Source organism: Manihot esculenta, chromosome 15 (genome assembly GCF_001659605.2).
Source record: "Manihot esculenta cultivar AM560-2 chromosome 15, M.esculenta_v8, whole genome shotgun sequence".
NCBI lineage: Eukaryota > Viridiplantae > Streptophyta > Magnoliopsida > Malpighiales > Euphorbiaceae > Manihot > Manihot esculenta.
The window spans coordinates 21530896-21551405 of NC_035175.2; the positions used below are offsets into that span (position 1 = coordinate 21530896).

General features: G+C 38.7%; 1 pseudogene; it reads left to right on the plus strand.

The window, feature by feature from the left end:
• Window positions 1-547: 547 nt before the first annotated feature.
• LOC122721968 lies at window positions 548-16546 on the plus strand (annotated as a pseudogene).
• Window positions 16547-20510: the final 3964 nt, after the last annotated feature.

Sequence of the window (20510 nt, forward strand, 5' to 3'; positions counted from 1 at the left end):
TTCGATATCTATAACTGGTTTATCAATAATTAAATTGAGATTATTTTGTATCTGTGATCAACCCATAAAAACTGGAACTAAAATTATTCCTTTGACTGAATGTGTCTCATCTTGATTCTCTCTTTTAAATTTAAATTGTTTCTTCTTTTAAATTGATTTTATTTATTCTTCTACATTCAAACCTCCTCACTTTATTTTATTTTATTTTATTTTAGTTCATTCAATAGAATTAATCTATTTATCAGTCTATGTGGGATCGACCCTGCTTACCATTATCATAATTTTTATTTTAGAGCAGGAATTTATTTTTGGTGGTTTCGACGCCCATCAGACTTCCTCTTTTCAAAAGTGAAAAATCATTTTCCATAAATTGAATTTTTTTTCTTTGACCAGACAAATATTTTTCATTGACTAAATTTTTTGAGTGCCCCAAACGCTAGAAAATATGAAAAATATTTTTCTGAAAAATATTTTCCGTAAAACAAATAGTCTAATTAATTAATTGTAATAGAAGACTAACTTTATCTTTGAAATTTATAAGGGAAGAATGATTTATTCTTGTTGCCCTATAAATAGGCACCAATACTTTGAGTTCTCACAAACCACCAAGCTCAAGCTTAGTTTTAATTTAGTCCCATTCATAGCTTCTAAAGCTTTCACCATCTTCTCTTTCACTATTATTGTCTTCATTTCTCTTCTTCCTTATGCAGCTTTAGAAAGTCTAATGATGAAAAATCATCCCCATTTGAATTTCGTAAGAATATTCAAGGATGCCATAAGGGTGACAAGCTCAAAGGCATCCATGAGCTCAAAACCTACCTTGAATATTTTGGTTACTTGCACTATAAAAATCAGTCTCATGCCAATGATGATGATTTTCATGAACTACTAGAGTTTGCTCTTAAAACCTACCAACTCAATTATCATTTGCAGCTCATTGGTTCCTTAGATTTTCAAACTGTATCCAAGATGATTATGCCTCGATGTGGGGTGCTAGACATCGTCAATGGCACCACTCGGATGGATTCTGACAAGAAAAACCATAACTGTAGTTCTTCCTTTTTTCCATACCGTCTCTCATTATACATTCTTCCCAAGAAATCCTAAATGGCCAGCTTCTAAGTATAGTTTAACCTATGGATTTCTTCCTTGAACCCCAACTTGAGCCATGGACCCTGTTGCGAAAGCTTTCCAAACATGGGCTGCCAACACACATTTCAAGTTTTCAAGAGCACAAGATTATGCAACTGCTGATATCAAAATAGGGTTTCATAGAGGTAACCATGGGATGGAAGTTCTTTCGATGGACGTGGTGGAATTCTAGCTCATGCTTTTGCACCACAAGATGGACGATTCCATTATAATGCGATGAGAGATGGGAAGTAGGTGTGAAGAGATAAAAACTAATCTCATGCAAAATGACACTGCAAAGAAAAGTGTGTAGCGTGAAAATCAAAGAAAAACGACGCCGTAGAGAAAGAAGTAAAACAATAGCATTTTATTTATAAATGAAGCTCTTCCTAGATACTTCTAGAAAGATGTAGAGAGTTCCAGTTTGTTAGTCTGTTAAGAATCTGTTACATCCAAATAATGTATATAAATATTCATGCACAATCAATAATATTTCAATTCTTTCCTCCTGATAAGACCAAATTTAGACCATTTTATCATGTTGTTATTAATGTTAATTTATACTTTTTTTGCTTAATTTTGTGGTTTTGATCTTATTTTGCAGAAAATGGTGTAAAGAGGTAATTTGGTGAAACTGCTCTTAAAACTGCCTAAAATAGGATAAAGGAGAACAAGTTGTTTGCCCAAGTCAAGTTGCAGCTGAAGTGAAGATAAATAAGGAAAGTGATAAATAAGGAACGTACAGTCAGCAGAGTAATTTGAAATTCAAATTTCAAATCTTCAAGAAGTCTTTTCCTTATTAAGGCAGCCAAATCTCAAGAAGATGCACATTCAAAATTTAAAATTCAAGATTCAAAATTCAAAATTCAGCTTATTCAAGAAGCCAAATCTCAAGAAGATGCACTTGCCTCTCAAGAATTCAAAATTCAAAACTCAAAATTCGAAAGAAGGCTCCACCTCATCAAGGAAACCTAGGGTAATACCTTCACCTATAAAAGGATCATAAGCAAGCTGTGCACCTCTTCTTCTCCTCTTCTCCAACATTTGGTCGCACCTCTCCATTTCTCCCATTCGGATCGCCGGTTCCTCTTTTCTTCTTTCTTCTTTTATTTTGTGTTTTGTTTCAGCCATGAGTGGCTGAAATCCTCTTTTCTAGTTGAAGATTAGGTAAAACTTTAGTTGTTTTATGGGTTAGGAGATCTGAACATACATTATTTATCTTTTGTTTATCAATATTTATGCAATTTTATGCTTAATTCCATTGTTGCTTTTTGTTTAGATTCAATAGGGCCCATTGATTCTTGATTGCAAAGTGATAATTTGTTAGTTTGGATAGTTTTAAGTCCGTAATTGCTTGGATTATTTAAACATAAGTAACTCTTGGTGTAAAAACTAAGGAAATTGCATGATCTAGCAATATCAACATGCATTTGGGTAGCTAGAATTAGGTCTCTCTATTTCTTAATGCAATTGATAGTTGTTAGATGCCAAAGGCCCAAGGACGTTCCTTGGCAACTTGTTGATTAGTAATTAATTAGAGGACGTTCCCTAATTGGTTTATGCTTAAGGAGGGATATGGTGGTGAGAAGCGTCTTCCATCTCCATAACTAATTTATTGAATCAAATAAAGGAACCTAAGTATCAATGTTCAATCCCAAAAACTGAAGTGGATCCAATTCTTCAACTAGAGCTTTTCTCATATTTGAATCTCTATATTTTATTATTTGCTTTTACTTATTGCTTTCAGTATTAGTTTAATTCATCAATCTCAAAACTCCCCTTTTATTTTACTTTCAGTTTATTTACTTTTAGTTTGTTTACTTGGTCTTGATAAGGAAAATAGGTAAGTATCAATTCCCTGTGGATTCGATCCTTTTGCCACTATCTATAGTTGTAAAATTATTGATAACCAAAAAGGTTATTTTTTACCGGCTTTGATAACCGCATAGTCACCTCCCTAAAATTACAATTACTTTCTCATGATATTAGAGCTCATCTTGTGTGAGCAATTCTGCTAAAAAAACCTCAGATCTAGATCTAGAACAACTCATCTATCCTTTAAATCTGTACATCTTACCTTGCAAACATAATGGCCGAAATTACAGAAGAAATCATATTGAAAAGCACTAAAAAGGAAGATAAGATGATCAAGCTTTTGAATTTTGATTCTCCCAACATGATTCTTGTCAGCTCACCCCTAAATGGAAACAACTACGTCACATGGAGTAGATCAATGGTAATTGCGTTAAAGACAAAGGATAAGCTAGAGTTCATAAATGGCAAGTGCAAAGTACCAGAGCAAAATGACAAAAGCTACGAAGAATGGCAGAAAGCCGATAATATGGTAATGTCCTGGATTCTAAATACTCTTTCAAAAGATTTAGTTGAGGCCTTCCTTTATGCTACAAATGCTTATGAATTGTCAGAAGAATTGAAATCAAGGTTTGGGGACAGCAATGGCCCCTTAATGTACCAATTAATGAAAGAAATTAACAATATCAGTCAAGCAAACAATCCTCTTATGATGTATTATACAAAACTAAAGAAAATGTGGGATGAGTGTGCATGCTTGGAACCAATTCTTGTGTGTGATTGTGGTGTAGTAAAATCATTTGCTCATATGGAAAGCAAACACAAATTGATGAAATTTTTAATGGGCCTAAATGTAACCTATGATCATATAAGGAACCAAATTCTCATTATATAACCCCTACCTAGTGTGAACAAAGCTTATTCTATGATCTTGAGAATTAAAAAATAGAGAGAAGCCTAAAGTATAGGTGAAGAGCCTATAAATAGTGCAATGATGGCAAGAGTTCCAGAAACCAAACAAGGAAAACACAATATAAGAAGAGAGATGACAGAGTATGCACCTACTGCAAGGACACCGGGCATATAAAAGAGACATGTTTCAAGCTCAATGGATATTCGGACTAGTTCAATGAACTCAAGCAGCAAAGGGCCAAAGGAAAGAGTAATATTGCTGCACAAGTGTATGAAACACCTCTAAACTGCGAAGATAATTGTGTTCAGAACAAGGCAGATTGGAATATGGAATCATTAATGCAGGAAATGATGAAATACATGAAGGCCATGGCCAAGGTATTGTTGCCAGTAATGATGCTAGTTATGTGAGTTACACTGGCTTTACTGGTATGCTATCCTATTGCTACTCTAATGCTTGTAAGGTTAAGAATATAAGAGAATGGATTGTGGTCACAGGTGCCACAGCTCATATGTGCAATGATTTATCTATTTTTTCCAAGCCACAAAATTCTAACTAAACCAAACTTTATCACCTTACCTGATGGCAGTATGAAGTCCATCACCAAAATTGGAACAATTTTCTTTAATCAAAATCTACAACTATCAAATATACTCTATATTCCCACCTTTAGATACAATTTGCTGTCTGTAAGTCAAATCACACAAACCAATAAAATTTTTATAAGGTTTTTCCATGACAAATGCCTTTGCAGGACCTAGTGACTAAAGGCCTGCTGGCTATTGGAAGGATGCACCAAGGATTATACAAGCTAAATAAAGAATCATTTAGCCATCAATAAAGTAGACTAGAGACAGCATTGATATCTCAAGATATGTGCTGACCATTGCGGATGACTATACTAGAGTGACTCGTCGTTGTCGAAGCCGGTCAAAAATAACCTTTCCGGTTATCAACAATTTTACAACTGCAGATAGTGGTAAAGGATCAAATCCACAGAGAATTGAAAACTTATCTATTTTTCTCAACAAGGCCAAGAGATTCAACTGAATGAGAAACTGAAAGCAAGTAACTGAAAGCGAAACAAAAGTAAAGTGCAATAAAAGTAAAAAGGGGGGTTTTGAGATTGATTTGATTAGCAAACTACTGAAAGCAATTAAATGAGCAAGTAATTAAATAAAAGGAAAATTCAATATGAGAAAAGTCTAGTTGAAGAGATGGATCTACTTTGGTTGTTCGGATTGATCATTGAAACTTATATTCTCTTGATTGATTCAATAGATTAGTTATGGAGGTGGAAGACGCTTCTCACCACCATGTCTCTCCTTATGATTAAATCAATTAGGGAATGTCCTCTAATCAATTACTAATTAACAAATTGCCAAGGAACGTCCTTGGGCCTTAGGCATCAAAACAATTGTCAATTGCATGAAGAAATAGAGAGATCCAATCCTAGCTACCCAAACGCATGGAGATGTTGCTAAATCATACAATTCCTTAATTATTACACCAAGTGTTCTTATGTTAGAATAATTCCAGCAATTACGGACTAAAAATTATCCCAACTAACAATCAATTACCTTGCAATCAAGAATCAAGTGGCCAATTTGATCAAAACAACAAAGTAATCATATATTCAAGCACCAAATTGTATGAATATTGAACAAATCAAAGACAAATAGTTTATGTTCAGATCTTACAATCCATAAAACAACCGTAGTTTCAACCAATCTTCAATTAGAATAAAAGGTTTCAACCACTCATGGCTGAAACAAAACAAAAAATAAAAGGAGAGCACAAGAGATGAAGAACCGAAGATGGAGATGGGGAAGGGAGAGCGCCGGCCACTGCTCCTTGTCTTGGCTGAATGGTGTGTTCTTCCAATCTGCCTTAGATGTCCTCTTTGAAGAGTTTAAATATGTCTTGAGGTGCTGTCTTAGGGTTTCAAGAGGGTGCCCACATTTTTAAGAGACTGTCCAAAATGCCCTTGGTCCAAGATATGCCATCCATGCACGTGTGAGAAGGGAAAAACGTGGAGCATGTGTGGCTTGTGCAAGAGTGGGTCTTTTGGTATCTGTGTGCTGGCCAAGTGTCTTCAAGATGCTGCCCAAGACGCCCAAGACTTGCCTTCACACTCTCCTTGCCGCCCATGCACTAATAAGGAAGGTGGAGCCTCCTTTGCAATTTGAATTTTGAATGTGCAAGGCATGAGGTGGCAAGCATGTGATCTTTGGATTTGGCTTCCTTAATAAGCTGAATTTTGAAATTCAAAATTTGAATATGAACCTTGAAAATTTGAATTTCAAAATACTTTCCTTATTTGGCTCTTCATTTATGACAACTTGAGACTTGGCTTCTTGAATAAGGAAAAGGCTACTTGGAGATTTGAAATTTGAATTTCAAATTGCTTTGGCTGAATGTTCTTTTCTTCTTTAGAACTTTTCTTATTTAACTTCACTTGAATTCAACTTGGCAGGCTTGCTCTCCTTTGCTCCATTTAAGGCAGTTTTAAGGGTATTTTCTCCAAAATGTCCTTTTTCACCATTTTTTGCAAAATAATGTCAAGAACACTAAATTAAGCAGAAATCATGTAAATAATCATCAATAATATCAAGATAAAAAGGACTAAAATATGCTCTATCAAATACCCCCACACCTAGCCTTTTGCTTGTCCTCAAGCAAATAAACATAGTCAAATAAGCTTTCTTTGCTACTTGATCCTTATTTTCACTTAAGTTCTTACTTTAGACACCTATTTTGAATCATTGCAGTGAAGAATATATGCATGAAGATTACTCACCTTCTTTCCTTGTTTCCCCTTACTTACCATGGCTAGGATTTGTTTTCCTCAAGAGAGAGATTACACATGCACATATTATTTGTTCAGTTAGGACTCTTTTTAGTTTTCAGATTGACTTGCCCTTACCTTGAAGTACTTTATTCAGTCTTTTGCACTTAGGTCTTGCTTGAAAAAGTCACCAACCTTTTGACGTGAAGGTACATATTAGTGATACCCACCCCCAGTTACTCAGTTGGTCACCTGTCCAAGTGGCTACTAGCTCTGTTCATAGTCTTTCAACCATTGGAACAGTTTTGAATTTGTGCTCATGAGGTCTTTGCCTTTGCTGAATTTTCTTTCTCTCAATGATTTGGGCAAATCAACACCAATTGCTAAATCAAGTCATGTTAAGTTCATTCACACACTTTTCAATTTATTCTCTCTAATGAGTGTCATCAATACATTTTTCACCATGGCAAACTCAAAGATTCAATTCAAAAGGCAATTCTCAAACATGAATATAACTCACTGCAATTGATTCAACATAAGTTTAAAGAGTCATCACATCAATGGAGTCATGGAATTAAAAGCTCATCCAACATAGTTCATCAGTTTGAGTAGAGCGAATAAAAAAGATGAAGAAGGTTGTGGTTGTGTGTGTGTTATTGAAAGCATAAATCAAAACAAACTAAAGGAAAGACTGAAAGCAAAAATTGCATGACTGAAACAAAATCAAGCAAAAACGCAAATCTGAAAAAAAAAATTTCGTAGAATTGAAAGGAAAAGAAGAAGAGGAGAAGAAAAAGAGAAGAAGAGAAGATAGGAAAAGAAGAAGAAGAGGAGAAGAAGAAGAGAAGAAGAGAAGAGAGGAAGAAGAGAAGAGATATGCACCCCTACACCTAAATCATGCATTGTCCTCAATGTATAAGAAAAATAAGAGAACAAAGGAAACTGAGTACACCCCTGGAGTGTAAGGTGCATGGTGCGATCCACTTAGGCTGAATGAGATGGTTGATGTAGTGGAATTTCCTCCACTACTTGCACTGCAAATCCTTAATAAAAAGGTTTTAGACGATGGCCATTCACCTTAAAGATTTTTCCTGTCTCTATACTGCGAATGTCTACAGCTCCATGTGGGTAAGCATGCTCTACAATGAATGGTCCAATCCACCTAGACCGTAGCTTTCTTGGAAACAATTTCAAACAAGAGTCAAAGAGTAAGACTTTATCACCAACCTCAAATTGTTTTCTTGAAATCTGACTGTCATGGGAGGCTTTGGTTTTTGCTTTGTAGTTCTAAGAAGTCTCATATGCATCTCGTCTTATTTCCTCTAGCTCTTGCAGTTGCAACTTGCGATATTGTCCGGCTTCTTTAAGGTCTATGTTGCAATTCTTTACAGCCCAATAGGCCTTCTGTTCAAGCTCAACTGGAAGGTGACAAGCTTTTCCATAAACCAATCTGTAAGGAGACATACCTATGGGAGTCTTGTAGGCTGTTCTGTAGGCCCATAAAGCATCTTCTAATCTTGCACTCTAGTCCTTTCGATTGGGAGACACTGTCTTTTCAAGGATGGTCTTGATTTCTCTATTGGACACTTCAGCTTGCACATTTGTCTGAGGGTGGTAGGCTATGGATGTCCTATGTATGACATTGTGCTTTCTGAGAAGGCTTTCCACCACCTTATTGCAAAAATGGGTCCCTCTGTCACTGATGATTGCCTTTGGTACTCCATGTCTGGCAAAGATGTTGGTCTTCACAAAGTCTACTACTGCCTTGGCATCATCAGTCTTTGTTGCTTTAGCTTCCACCCACTTGGACACATAATCCACTGCAAGGATGATGTAAGTGTATCCAAAGGATGGTGGGAATGGGCCCATGAAGTCTATGCCCCAAACATCAAATACCTCACATACCATAATGGGGTTTTGTGGCATTTGATTTCTTTTGCTCAAATTTCCTGTTTGTTGGCACCTAGCACATGATCTGCAAAATAGAAAGGCATCTCGAAAAATAGTGGGCCAAAATAGGCCACTTTCAAGTATCTTATAAGCAGTCTTTCTCGGACCAAAGTGTCCACCACAACTATATGAATAAAAAAAAGTAAGCACAGAAGCTATTTCTTGGTCAGGAATACATCTCCTTGTCATTTGGTCAGCACAATGTTTCCATAGATATGGCTCAACCCAAACATAATATTTGGCATCTTTCTTTATCTTATCCTTGGTGTGCTTCGGCATGTCAGAAGGTAAATTACCTGTGGCTAAGTAGTTCACCATGTCTGCGTACCATGGTTCATCAGATTGGGCTTGGAAAATTTGTTTAAAGAGGCCATTCTCACATTCTTCAGAATCTGGAAGGTGTTGCTCTTGGCTTGACTGCAATGGAGGTGGCGCAGAACTGGATTCAGAGGCTTCCTTTTGCGCAGGACTGGGCTGAAAGGGAGGACTGGAAGAGCTCCCCTGGGCTGGAGGATGAAGAGCTGCGCTGAGGATGGTTTCAGCCTGCGATGAGAGCTGAGGTGAAGGGTTCGGCGGCCGAAAGATAGTGGAGTTCGGCGGCTGAAAGGTCATGGCTTCAGTTTGCGTAAGTCCTTCCTGAAGTGGTGCAACAGAGTTTTCTTCATCCTGTGCTTGACTGCAATTTACCTGTTGGACGCTACAGACTGTCTCTTTCAGTTTTGGCTCTTTCTGGCTCTCATTCCTGCAAAGATCATCATTCAGAATACAATCTTGGTTCTCATCAAAAAATTTCCTGACTCAAGCAGTCAACAATATCAAGACCATAAACAGGGTACATATCATGTGGATATTTCATAGCATTATAGACATTATATTTAATGACTTCCCCTTCAAACTCCATAGTCAAAGTACCATCATGCACATCAATCTTAGTTCTAGCAGTACTCAAGAAAGGACGTCTAAGAAGGATATCAGAACTAGTATTGCAATTGTCTTAAGGATATCAGAACTAGTATTGCAACTGTCTTCCTTAGTATCAATAACATAAAAATCTGCAGGAAAGACAAGTTCATCTACTTGAACTAACACATCTTCTAGAACACCTAAGGGGTATACCACAGATCTATCAGCTAATTGAATCACAACTCTTGTGTCTTTCAGTGCACATGCATTCAGAGATTTATAGATGGAAAGAGGCATAACATTTATGGATGCACCAAGATCACACATAGCTTTCTTAATTCCAACATTCCCTATTTTACAAGAAATAGCAAACATACCTTTATCTTTGCATTTAGTAGGGAATTCTCTTTTAATAACAGCAGTAACAACTTTACCTACACTTACTTTCTCTTTCTCAGCAAGCTTTCTTCTGTTGGTACATAACTCTTTCAGAAATTTTGCGTACCTGGGAATCTGCTTGATAGCATCTAGCAGAGGTATGTTGATTTCCACCTTTCTGAAACTCAAGAATCTCCTTTTCTTCCTTTTCTTTTTGTGTTCTTTCAAATCTCTTTGGAAAAGGAGGTGGAATGTGAAAACGTACCTTTTGATCAGTCTTCTGCGCAGGAATGGCTTCAGATGGGGCTCGGCTGGCTGGCTTAGGTGAGTGTTGCGCATGAGTTGTTTCAATTTACGCAGGGGTGGTTTCAGATTGCGCAGGCTCTTGTGCAACTTGCTTCTCTTCCTCAAATCTGGCATCTTGAAGTTCTTTCCCACTTCTCAAGGTGATGGCACTCACATTCTGTCTGGGGTTAGTTTCAGCTTGGAAAGGAAGCTTACCTTGGGATTCAGATTTGCTCATTAGCTGTCCCACCTGTTGTTGGAGAGTTTGCACAGAGTTTGCAAGTGTCTCTATCATTCTTTCAAGGTGCTGATTTGAATTTGAAGGTGCTGATTGGGCCTGATTCCTATGGTAGTTCTGATAGTTCTGATTATTGTTGGCCCTTCCGTAGTTGAAATTGGGATGGTCTCTCCAGCCTGGATTGTATGTGTTGGAATATGGATCATGTCTAGGCTAGTTGTTGTACTCTCCAATGGCATTCACTTGTTGGCTATCTTCTTGCAGTGTAGGACATTGATCAGTTGGGTGTCCTACATATGCACAAATACCACATGGCCTAGGTGGCTGGGCTACTTGAATTTGTTGAACCAGTCCTATGGCAAAATCTTTCATAACAGATGTCAGTTCAGAAATAGAAGGTGAACTTACCTCATTGACTCCTCTCTGCAGTTGCTTTTCTTCTCCATATTGCCTAGATGAGGCTACAAGTGTCGAGATCAACTCTCTCATCTCTCTAGGTGTCTTGTCTGCAATGGATCCTCCACAAGCTACATCAATGAACTTCCTTTCTTATGAGAGCAATCCTCCATAGAAGAACTCTATGAGGGACTTATCTGACATATCATGTTGTGGACAACCTGTACACAGTCTTTCAAACCTTTCCCAATAATCATATAAATCCTCAGTTGGTTTTTGTCTTATGCTAGTGATTTTTCTTATTATGCCAATGGCTTTAGATGTTGGGAAATATTTGTTCAGAAAAGTTATAACCATATTATCCCAAGAAATGATGGATTCAGGTGGCAAATAAAATAACTAATCCTTAGCATAGTCATCTAATGAAAAAGGAAAAGCTCTTAACTTAACATGATCTTCAGAAATACCTTGAGGTCTCATAGATGAACAGACAATATTGAACTCTTTCAAGTGCTTGTGTGGATTTTCATTTTGCAAACCTCTAAATTTAGGGAGAAGATGGATCAAACCTATTTTCAGTTCAAAGGGAAGTGTCAGAGGTGGATAGGTGATGCAAAGTGGTGCTTGATCGTCTACAGGTGTTGCCAATTCTCTCATGGTTCTTTCTCTTGGCATTGGAGCTCTAATGGATGGATTTTCTTGAATTATTTGGTCATGGACAGCCTGTCCATTTTGGGCAGCATGTTGTGCATTAGGTTCAGCCATTAGTGCAAAGTTCGGTGGCTGGAGAAGGGAAGGTTCAGCGGCCGAATGTGTGGCAGAAGGTTCAGGCGCAGTGGCTTGCTTTCATAGTCTCCTGATTGTGCGTTCAATTTCTGGATTGTAAGGCAGAGTGTCCCTACGTTTAGATCTGGTCATGAAAGAAAAATAAACAAGTTAGAACAATTCCCCGGCAACGGCGCCAATTTTTGACTCGTGGTTGTCGAAGCCGATCAAAAATAACCTTTCCGGTTATCAACAATTTTACAACTGCAGATAGTGGTAAAGGATCGAATCCACAGAGAATTGAAAACTTATCTATTTTTCTCAACAAGACCAAGAGATTCAACTGAATAAGAAATTGAAAGCAAGTAACTGAAAGCAGAACAAAAGTAAAGTGCAATAAAAGTAAAAAGGGGGGTTTTGAGATTAATTTGATTAGCAAACTACTGAAAGCAATTAAATGAGCAAGTAATTAAATAAAAGGGAAATTTAATATGAGAAAGGTCTAGTTGAAGAGATGGATCCACTTTGGTTGTTCGAATTGATCATTGAAACTTATGTTCTCTAGATTGATTCAATAGATTAGTTATGGAGGTGGAAGACGCTTCTCACCACCATGTCTCTTCTTATGATTAAATCAATTAGGGAACGTCCTCTAATCAATTACTAATTACCAAATTGCCAAGGAATGTCCTTGACTTTAGGCATCAAAACAATTGTCAATTGCATGAAGAAATAGAGAGATCCAATCCTAGCTACCCAAACGCATGGAGATGTTGCTAGATCATACAATTCCTTAGTTATTACACCAAGTGTTATTATGTTAGAATAATTCCAGCAATTACAGACTAAAAATTATCCCAACTAACAATCAATTACCTTGCAATCAAGAATCAAGTGGCCAATTTGATCAAAACAATAAAGTAATCATAGATTCAAGCACCAAATTGTATGAATATTGAACAAATCAAAGACAAATAGTTTATGTTCAGATCTCACAATCCATAAAATTACCTTAGTTTCAATTAATCTTCAATTAGAATAAAAGGTTTCAGCCACTCAGGGCTGAAACAAAACAGAAAATAAAAAGAGAGCACAAGAGATGAAGAACCGAAGGTGGAGATGGGGAAGGGAGAGCGCCGGCCACTCCTCCTTGTCTTGGCCGAATGGTGTGTTCTTCCAATCTGCCTTGGATGTCCTCTTTGAAGAGTTTAAATATGTCTTGAGGTCTTAGAGTTTCAAGAGGGTGCTCACGTTTTTAAGAGGCTGCCCAAAATGCCCTTGGTCCAAGATGTGCCATCCATGCACATGTGAGAAGGGAAAAACGTGGAGCATGTGTGGCTTGTGCAAGAGTGGGTCTTTTGGTCTTTATTTGCTGCCCAAGTGTTTTCAAGATGCTGCCCAAGGTGCCCAAGACTTACCTTCACACTCTCCTTGCCGCCCATGTACTAATAAGGAAGGTGGAGCCTCCTTTGCAATTTGAATTTTGAATGTGCAAGGCATGAGGTGGCAAGCATGTGATCTTTGGATTTGGCTTCCTTGATAAGCTGGATTTTGAAATTCAAAATTTGAATATGAATCTTGAAGATTTGAATTTCAATATACTTTCCTTATTTGGCTCTTCATTTATGGCAACTTGAGACTTGGCTTCTTGAATAAGGAAAAGGCTACTTGGAGATTTGAAATTTGAATTTTAAATTGCTTTGGCTGAATGTTCTTTCCTTCTTTGCCACTTTTCTTATTTAGAACTTTCCTTATTTAGCTTCACTTGAATTTAACTTGGCAAGCTTGCTCTCCTTTGCTCCATGTAAGGCAGTTTTAAGGGTATTTTCTCCAAAATGTCCATTTTCACCATTTTCTGCAAAACAATGTCAAGAACACTAAATTAAGCAGAAATCATGTAAATAATCATCAATAATATCAAGATAAAAAGGACTAAAATATGCTCTATCATAGGGCAACCTAGACGTACTTATTACAATATAAACAATTTGCGGTTTCCATATTGAAAGAATTTATTGTCATGATTCACAATCAGTTCCATAAAATGGTGAAGCAATTAAGAACAAACAATAGAACAAAGTTTGTGAATTCAAAATGCAATAGATGGATTAAAGAAAGTGGTGTCATCCCCCGAAAATTGTGTCCACACATCCCACAACAGAACGACAAAAGAAAGCACAAGCATTTGCTGCAAGTTGCAAGAGCCTTGATGTTTCAGTCAAAATTATCACAAAGATTCTGAGGGGAATCCAAACTCACAGCCACCCACATTATCAACAGACTCCCTAGCTCAGTTCTAAACTAGGAAAGCCCCTTTGCCCGCCTGTATGAAAAACCTCCTAACCTTGACCTTCTTAAAACGTTTGGTTGCTTATGCTTTACAACCAATACCTTATCCCACAAGACAAAATTTGCAGAAAGAGCCTTTAAGTGCATCTTTCTTTGCTACATTCTTGGAATGAAAGCTTATAAAGTGTATGCCCTGAACCTCAACAAAATCCTCATTTGTAGGGATGTTATTTTCCATGAAACCATATTTCCATTCAGTTCCTAGCAAGATATACACTATCCCCACAAACCAATGCTACCAAATACAATACAAGAACCCAATTTAGAACCCGTTTCACCATCCCCACCTCAAAAAAGTACTTCTTATTCCCACTCAGACACCCATCATAGACCTTCATATGAGTCCCTATGAGCAACATAACCTTTATGTGAAAATGAAGAACCTAATACATCTGATCCATTGAATATCTCAACAAAAACTACTGAAGCAATGATAGCCCCAACACTAATAAGAAAGAGCACAAGACTCTCCACGAGACCCAGATGGCTAAATGATTTTGTGGCAGCTTCTATATACCATGATAATCCTGGTGCATTCCCTAATTCACCTGCAGGTACTTTTACTAATTCAGCTGCAGGTACTTTTACTAATCACCTATCTTATTTCACATCTGAACCTATCTTTGCACCTCATTATTTGAGCTTTATGGCAAATATATCTATGACTCATTAACCTAAGTCCTATCTTCAAGCAAAAGGGGACAACAAATGGGTGCAAGCCATGCACGATGAACTGAATACCTTAAAGCTAAACAACACCTAGTACTTAACTACTCTACCAAAAGGGAAAAGGGCAATTGCTTCTAAATGGGTCTACTGGATCAAACATAAACTAGATGGATCTGTTGGCCGCTTTAAAGCCAGACTGGTAGCCAAAGACTTCAACCAACTACCCGGGGTCGATTACACCATAATTTCTCTTCGTCGCCAAATTGGTGACTATAAGGATGTTTATGGCCATAGCCACTGCCAAGAACTGGCCAATACACCGGTTAGATGTCAATAATGCCTATTTACACGGGCATGTCAAAGAAGACCTATATATGCTACCACTAGAAGGGTATGATAGAGCTCAACCAGGACAAGTATGCAAACAGATTAAAAACATCTACGGCATAAAGCAAACAGGGAGAATGTGGAACAAAAAACTTATAAATTGCTTGAAGCACTACTGGTTCAACCAATCCACTTTCGACCACTGCCTGTTCACAAGATCACAAGAGAATTAAATTTTTAGCCTTACTAGTTTATGTTGATGACATATGCATAACAGGGCAATCAGAAGAACACAATCAAATGTAAAAGCTTACTTAGATGGACTCTTTACAATTAAAGATTTGGGGTATGTCAGATACTTTCTGGGGCTGGAAGTCGCTCGTTCTGAAGCCGGTCTTTTCCTTAACCAAAAGAAATATGTGTTAGATATTCTCCAAGATACTGGATTCACACATGCTGAAACGTTCGACATTCCTTTACCACAAGGAATCGAATTAGACAATGAGACTGGACCAGTCTTACAAAACCCAGACAGGTATCAAAAGCTAATAGGTAAACTACTTTACCTTAGTGTTACCAGGCTAAATATCTCCTACGCAACCCAACACTCCAGTCAATTCATGCAACAACCACGCCAGCAACACTGAGATGCAGCCCTTCATATTCTTCGTTACTTGAAAGCCTGTCCAACACGAGGTTTATTTTTTCCAGCCCAAAATAACTTCAAGATCCAAACTTTCTCCGATGCAGATTGGGCTTTTTGCCTAATGACCAGAAAATCTCTCACCGGTTATTGCATCTTTCTTAGAGAATCACTAATATTTTGGAAAACCAAAAAACAGAATACTGTTAATAGATCTTCCGCAGAAGCTGAGTATTGAAGCATGGAAATCACAGTATGCAAACTTCAATGGATCACTTACCTATTAAGAGAGTTCCATTCCTTTGCACTGCGACAAACAAGCAGCTCAACATATAGCAGCCAACCCCATATTCCATGAAAGAACGAAGCATCTGGACATGGACTGTCACCTTATCCATGATCAACTCTCTAGAGGCTTTATTTTGATGATGCATGTACCATCTTACCAGTAGATCACTGATCTGTTCACCAAGCCCCTCGGTGCAGCACAGTTCCGAAATCTCCTCTCCAAGATGGGATTACCCAAAATTAGGGCATCTCCATCTTGCGGGGAGGCTAAAGAGATAAAAGCTGACCTCATGCAAAATGATGCTGCAAAGAAAAGTGAGCAGCGTGAAAATGAAAGGAAAACGACGCCATATGGAAAGAAGTAAAACGATAGCGTTTTAATTATAAATGCAGCTTTCCTAGATACTTCTAGAAAGACATAGAGTTCCAGTTTGTTAGTCTGTTAAAAATCTGTTACATCTATATAATAATTCATGCACAATCAATAATATTTCAATTCTTTCCTCCCTAAAATTACAATTACTTTCTCAAGTTGGAATCCAAGGAGCACATGACTTGGAGATTGTTGCCTTGCATGAGGTAGGGCACCTACTTGGTCTTAGGCATAGCTCAGTGGAAGGAGCTATTACGTTTCCAATTATTCCTTCAGGAACAACTAAGGGTCTTCATAGTGATGATATCCAAGGGATTCGTGTTTTATATAACATTTAAGGCATTTTCTTGAATTAAATAAGAGTTAGATAGTCGATCTCTCTACTTGAGCTTAGCCTTTAAAAATCTGAGGAATAATATTTTTTCCATTTTGAATACTCCAGTTGTAATCTATAGTTACGGTGTTTCTCTTAAGTTCTCAATGAATAAAAGTTTCTATTTTCACTCAAGCAAGTAATCTTGTCAAGTTCAAATTGATGAAATGTAATAAACAACTATTTTCCACCTTGTGATTCGACTTCCCATCAGGCAGCCAAGAGAAGAGGTACAACAAGAAAAGCATGAGATTACTTCCCATCAGGCACCCAAGATAAAATAGCAAATTCAAACAAACCAAAGAAAGTTAAAAACACAAGGTAGCCCAAGACACAACAATCTAACCATTTGATTCTAGCCATTCTAAAAATAAAACAATCGCCATAAAGGACGAGATCAACTAAAGATAAAGAGCATAGCAGAAATCTGAACCTACACACACCCGCAGCTAAGTAATAATGGCACCTTCTAACCAAATCACCCATGTAACGACCTGAAAATCGGACCGCTACCGGCGCTAGGATCCAGATCGGCTTAAGGCCGCCGGGACCCGTAGCAAGCCTGACATATAACCTGTAAACCTGTTTAATCCCATACATGATCAACAATCATACATAAAAATTAAAACTTTCCTTTTCATCATTCACCAAACTCAACCTGTGCATGCACTAAACATAGTATAACTTTAAACATTTATCCCTCTGTGGGATCTCATCAATGCCCCAATGGGCGATACAAGATAAGTTGAGTTGGTTAGGCATAAACATCAATAGACATTAAGATCATGTATATGACAAAAGGGATTACAACATCTATAGGGTCAAGCACAACTTCTAATCCTCAATATCATCTCATTACATAACATACTTGTAATACCCGGCTAGAGTCCGGCACCGGAATTCCTGTTGTCTGATGGAATCCGGGGTGTTGGGATTCTATATAAGGGTAGGAATTATGTTTTCTACGTGTTATGATGTGTTTTCTGGGTTTACAGTGTGATAGTTTTGAGTTGAAATGAACCAAGGCAGAGGAGCCAAGTTCGGCCGCCGAAGATAAGTTCGGCCGCCGAAAGTGCCCAATGTTCGGCTTCCGAAGTTCAGATTCGGCCCCCGAATGTTGCATGGTTTTGCATGCGATTCGGCAGCCGAAGCTGTGTTGGCCAGCTAGCTTTTGGGCATCCTTAGTCAGCATTTTGGACAGGTGTTATGTCCCCTTTGTTGCCAGAAGTTTGGCCACGTCTCCCTTGGTTTATTTGCTGAGTGTGAGCAGCTCATGTAGGAGTTTGCTCATTTACCAAGTGTTGAAGGTTGTGAAGCAAAAAGTGAGTTTGAGAGAGTTTGAGAGTGTGAGAGGAGGTGATCCATTTTCCCTTGTTCAGAGTGTGTAGCTTCTTACTACAGGAGGTAAGTGATGTTCTTGAATATGTTTTCTGACGGTTTTAGGGGGAGTTGTGGAAGGAGATGCATGTTTAGGTTCTTAATGATAGTTTTGATGAGTTATGCATGTATACATGTGTATGTGTTATGTTTGATTTGTTGTTTGGGGTTATGAGATAGTTTTGGACCCCTGTGACCATATACTTGAGTATATGTGAGTTGAGTAGAGGAGGTAAGCATGTTTTGAGTGGTTGAAGGGAAGGAGGAGATGGTTTGCCGTTGAAGCTGAGTTCTGGATGAACTCAGGTTCGGCAGCCGAAGGTTCATTCGGCCGCCGAACCTCTTGCATGGTGGCTTAGGCTGCCACAGCTTGCCCCCGCGAGTTGTGCATGTTCGGCTCTGTTTGGGGGATTCGGCCGCCGAAGGTGCCGCCGAAGGTGCTTGAGTTTCGTCTCTGGAGAGGACATTCGGCCGCCGAACCTGCCGCCGAAGGTGTTCTGTCCAGCTTTCCTTTGCTTGCTTTGCATGACTATTAGAGTGAGTTTAAGGAGATTCTTGGGAAGTTTAATAGAGGTATTGATACGTTAGTTTGGTCCCTCATTTAAGTCCATCTGTATAGGTACAGACCAGAGGAACCAGAGAGAGCAGCAGTGAGTACTGCTCCAGAAGTTCAGAACCTGCAGAGTCAGTCAGTCCAGACAGCCAGAGGTGAGTGGAACTAAACTTAAGACTTATGATTTTTAATTGAACCACAAGCTGCTTTTAGCATATCTCATGCATCATGTTTATGCCATAGGTTGATTGCATTAGTATTCACGAATATGTTGCATTGCATTGTTATTTGGTGATGTGAGTGAATGCTGAATGATCCAATAGTCTCAGACAGGAAGTCCAGGAGCCTTTGACTACGCCCTGGCAATGATAGCAAAGTCCAGGAGCCTTTGACTACGCCCTGGCAGGTATATAGTAAAGTCCAGGAGCCTTTGACTACGCCCTGGCAATGGTAAGTACAATGGTGTTATATACACATATACATATATGACAGGAAGTCCAGGAGCCTTTGACTACGCCCTGGCACAGAGTTACTGAGACTATGTGGTGACAGGTTTACTCTTGATGTGGCTTGTCTGTGATATGGTGCATTCCATGAGATCATATTTTACTGAGATGTTTTACTGTTCTACTCACTGGGCTATAGAGCTCATCCCACTCCCTTAACCCCAGTTTTGCAAGTTCAGTGTACAGTGTACAGGGACAGTCCAGCAGAGTACAGGAAGAGTAAAGAGATCTGTAATAGCTTAGAGTGGACATGTAATATTAAAGAGACGTAATAGTTGTTGCTTGACCTAGACCTAGTGATGTATGTTTTGTACATGATCTGTATATGTATATATGTTTTCCTGTATGTGAAAACCAGGCTTAACAGGTATGAGTGAACCCATCTTGAGCAAGCTCTAGTCAGGGATACAGAGTACAGAGTACATGAGTACAGAGTACAGAGATAGTGCATGCACAGGTTAAGCCTTGGTTCAGAAAAGAGTTTTATTTTCACATAAACTGTATGATCATGAATGAGGTTTACAGGTACACAGAGAGTTTAGCAGGCTTGCTACGGGTTCTGGCGGCCTTAAGCAGACCTGAATCCTAGCGCCGGTGACGGTCCATTTTGGGGTCGTTACAGATTGGTATCAGAGCCCTAGGTTCACATGATCGGACCTATAGAGACAGTGTTGGGCTCAGACAGGTTAGAAGTGGTCAAGCACAATAGGGAAATCATGTCCACTAGGATAGGGTCTTGAGTCCTATCTGCTATGATATGCCATGAGTGTATGATTGCTATGTGATGTTTATGTGCTAAAATGGTATGTTATATGTTGTGTTTCCAGAGTAAAGATGCGAGGAACTCGTCGATCAGCTCGATTGACTGGAGTCCCACCAGAGAGTGAAAGACCAGCTGCTCGTCCTCCTGCATTGCCAAGGGCAAGGTCTCAGAGATCTAGCAGGGAAGGTACGTCAATAGACCCTAGAAGGTCTGTAGACGAGAGCAGAAGAGGAACAGTTAGAGGAGGAAGATCAGAGGAAGAGAGGGAGGCTATGGAGACTGATCAATCTATGGATGAAGGTATGGGCGATTCCGAGGGAGGCGGTCAGGCCTCAGGTTATGGCTATCCATCCTTGTTTCAGGAGCCAGAGTATCCGATGGAGAGTATGTCGGAATACTCTCGTTTTGACCCATATCCTACATACATGCCATATATGCCATATCCTCACTACTATCCACCATATCCTATGTATCCATCTTCCCCTACCCGTCCAAGTGCAGCACACCTAGAGCCAAATGAACTAGTATTACCACCAGAACCAGTAGCCCCTGTTGTTGACAGACATGAACCTAGCTCATCTGGAGGTAAAGTCCACATGACGGAGTACTTGAAATTGGATGCTCCTAAATACAATACGGGAGATGATCCATTTGATTACCTCAGAGCAGTTAGGATGATCACCAGTGAATTGGGAGCAGATGATAGGAGAGCCATTGAGATGGCAGGTTT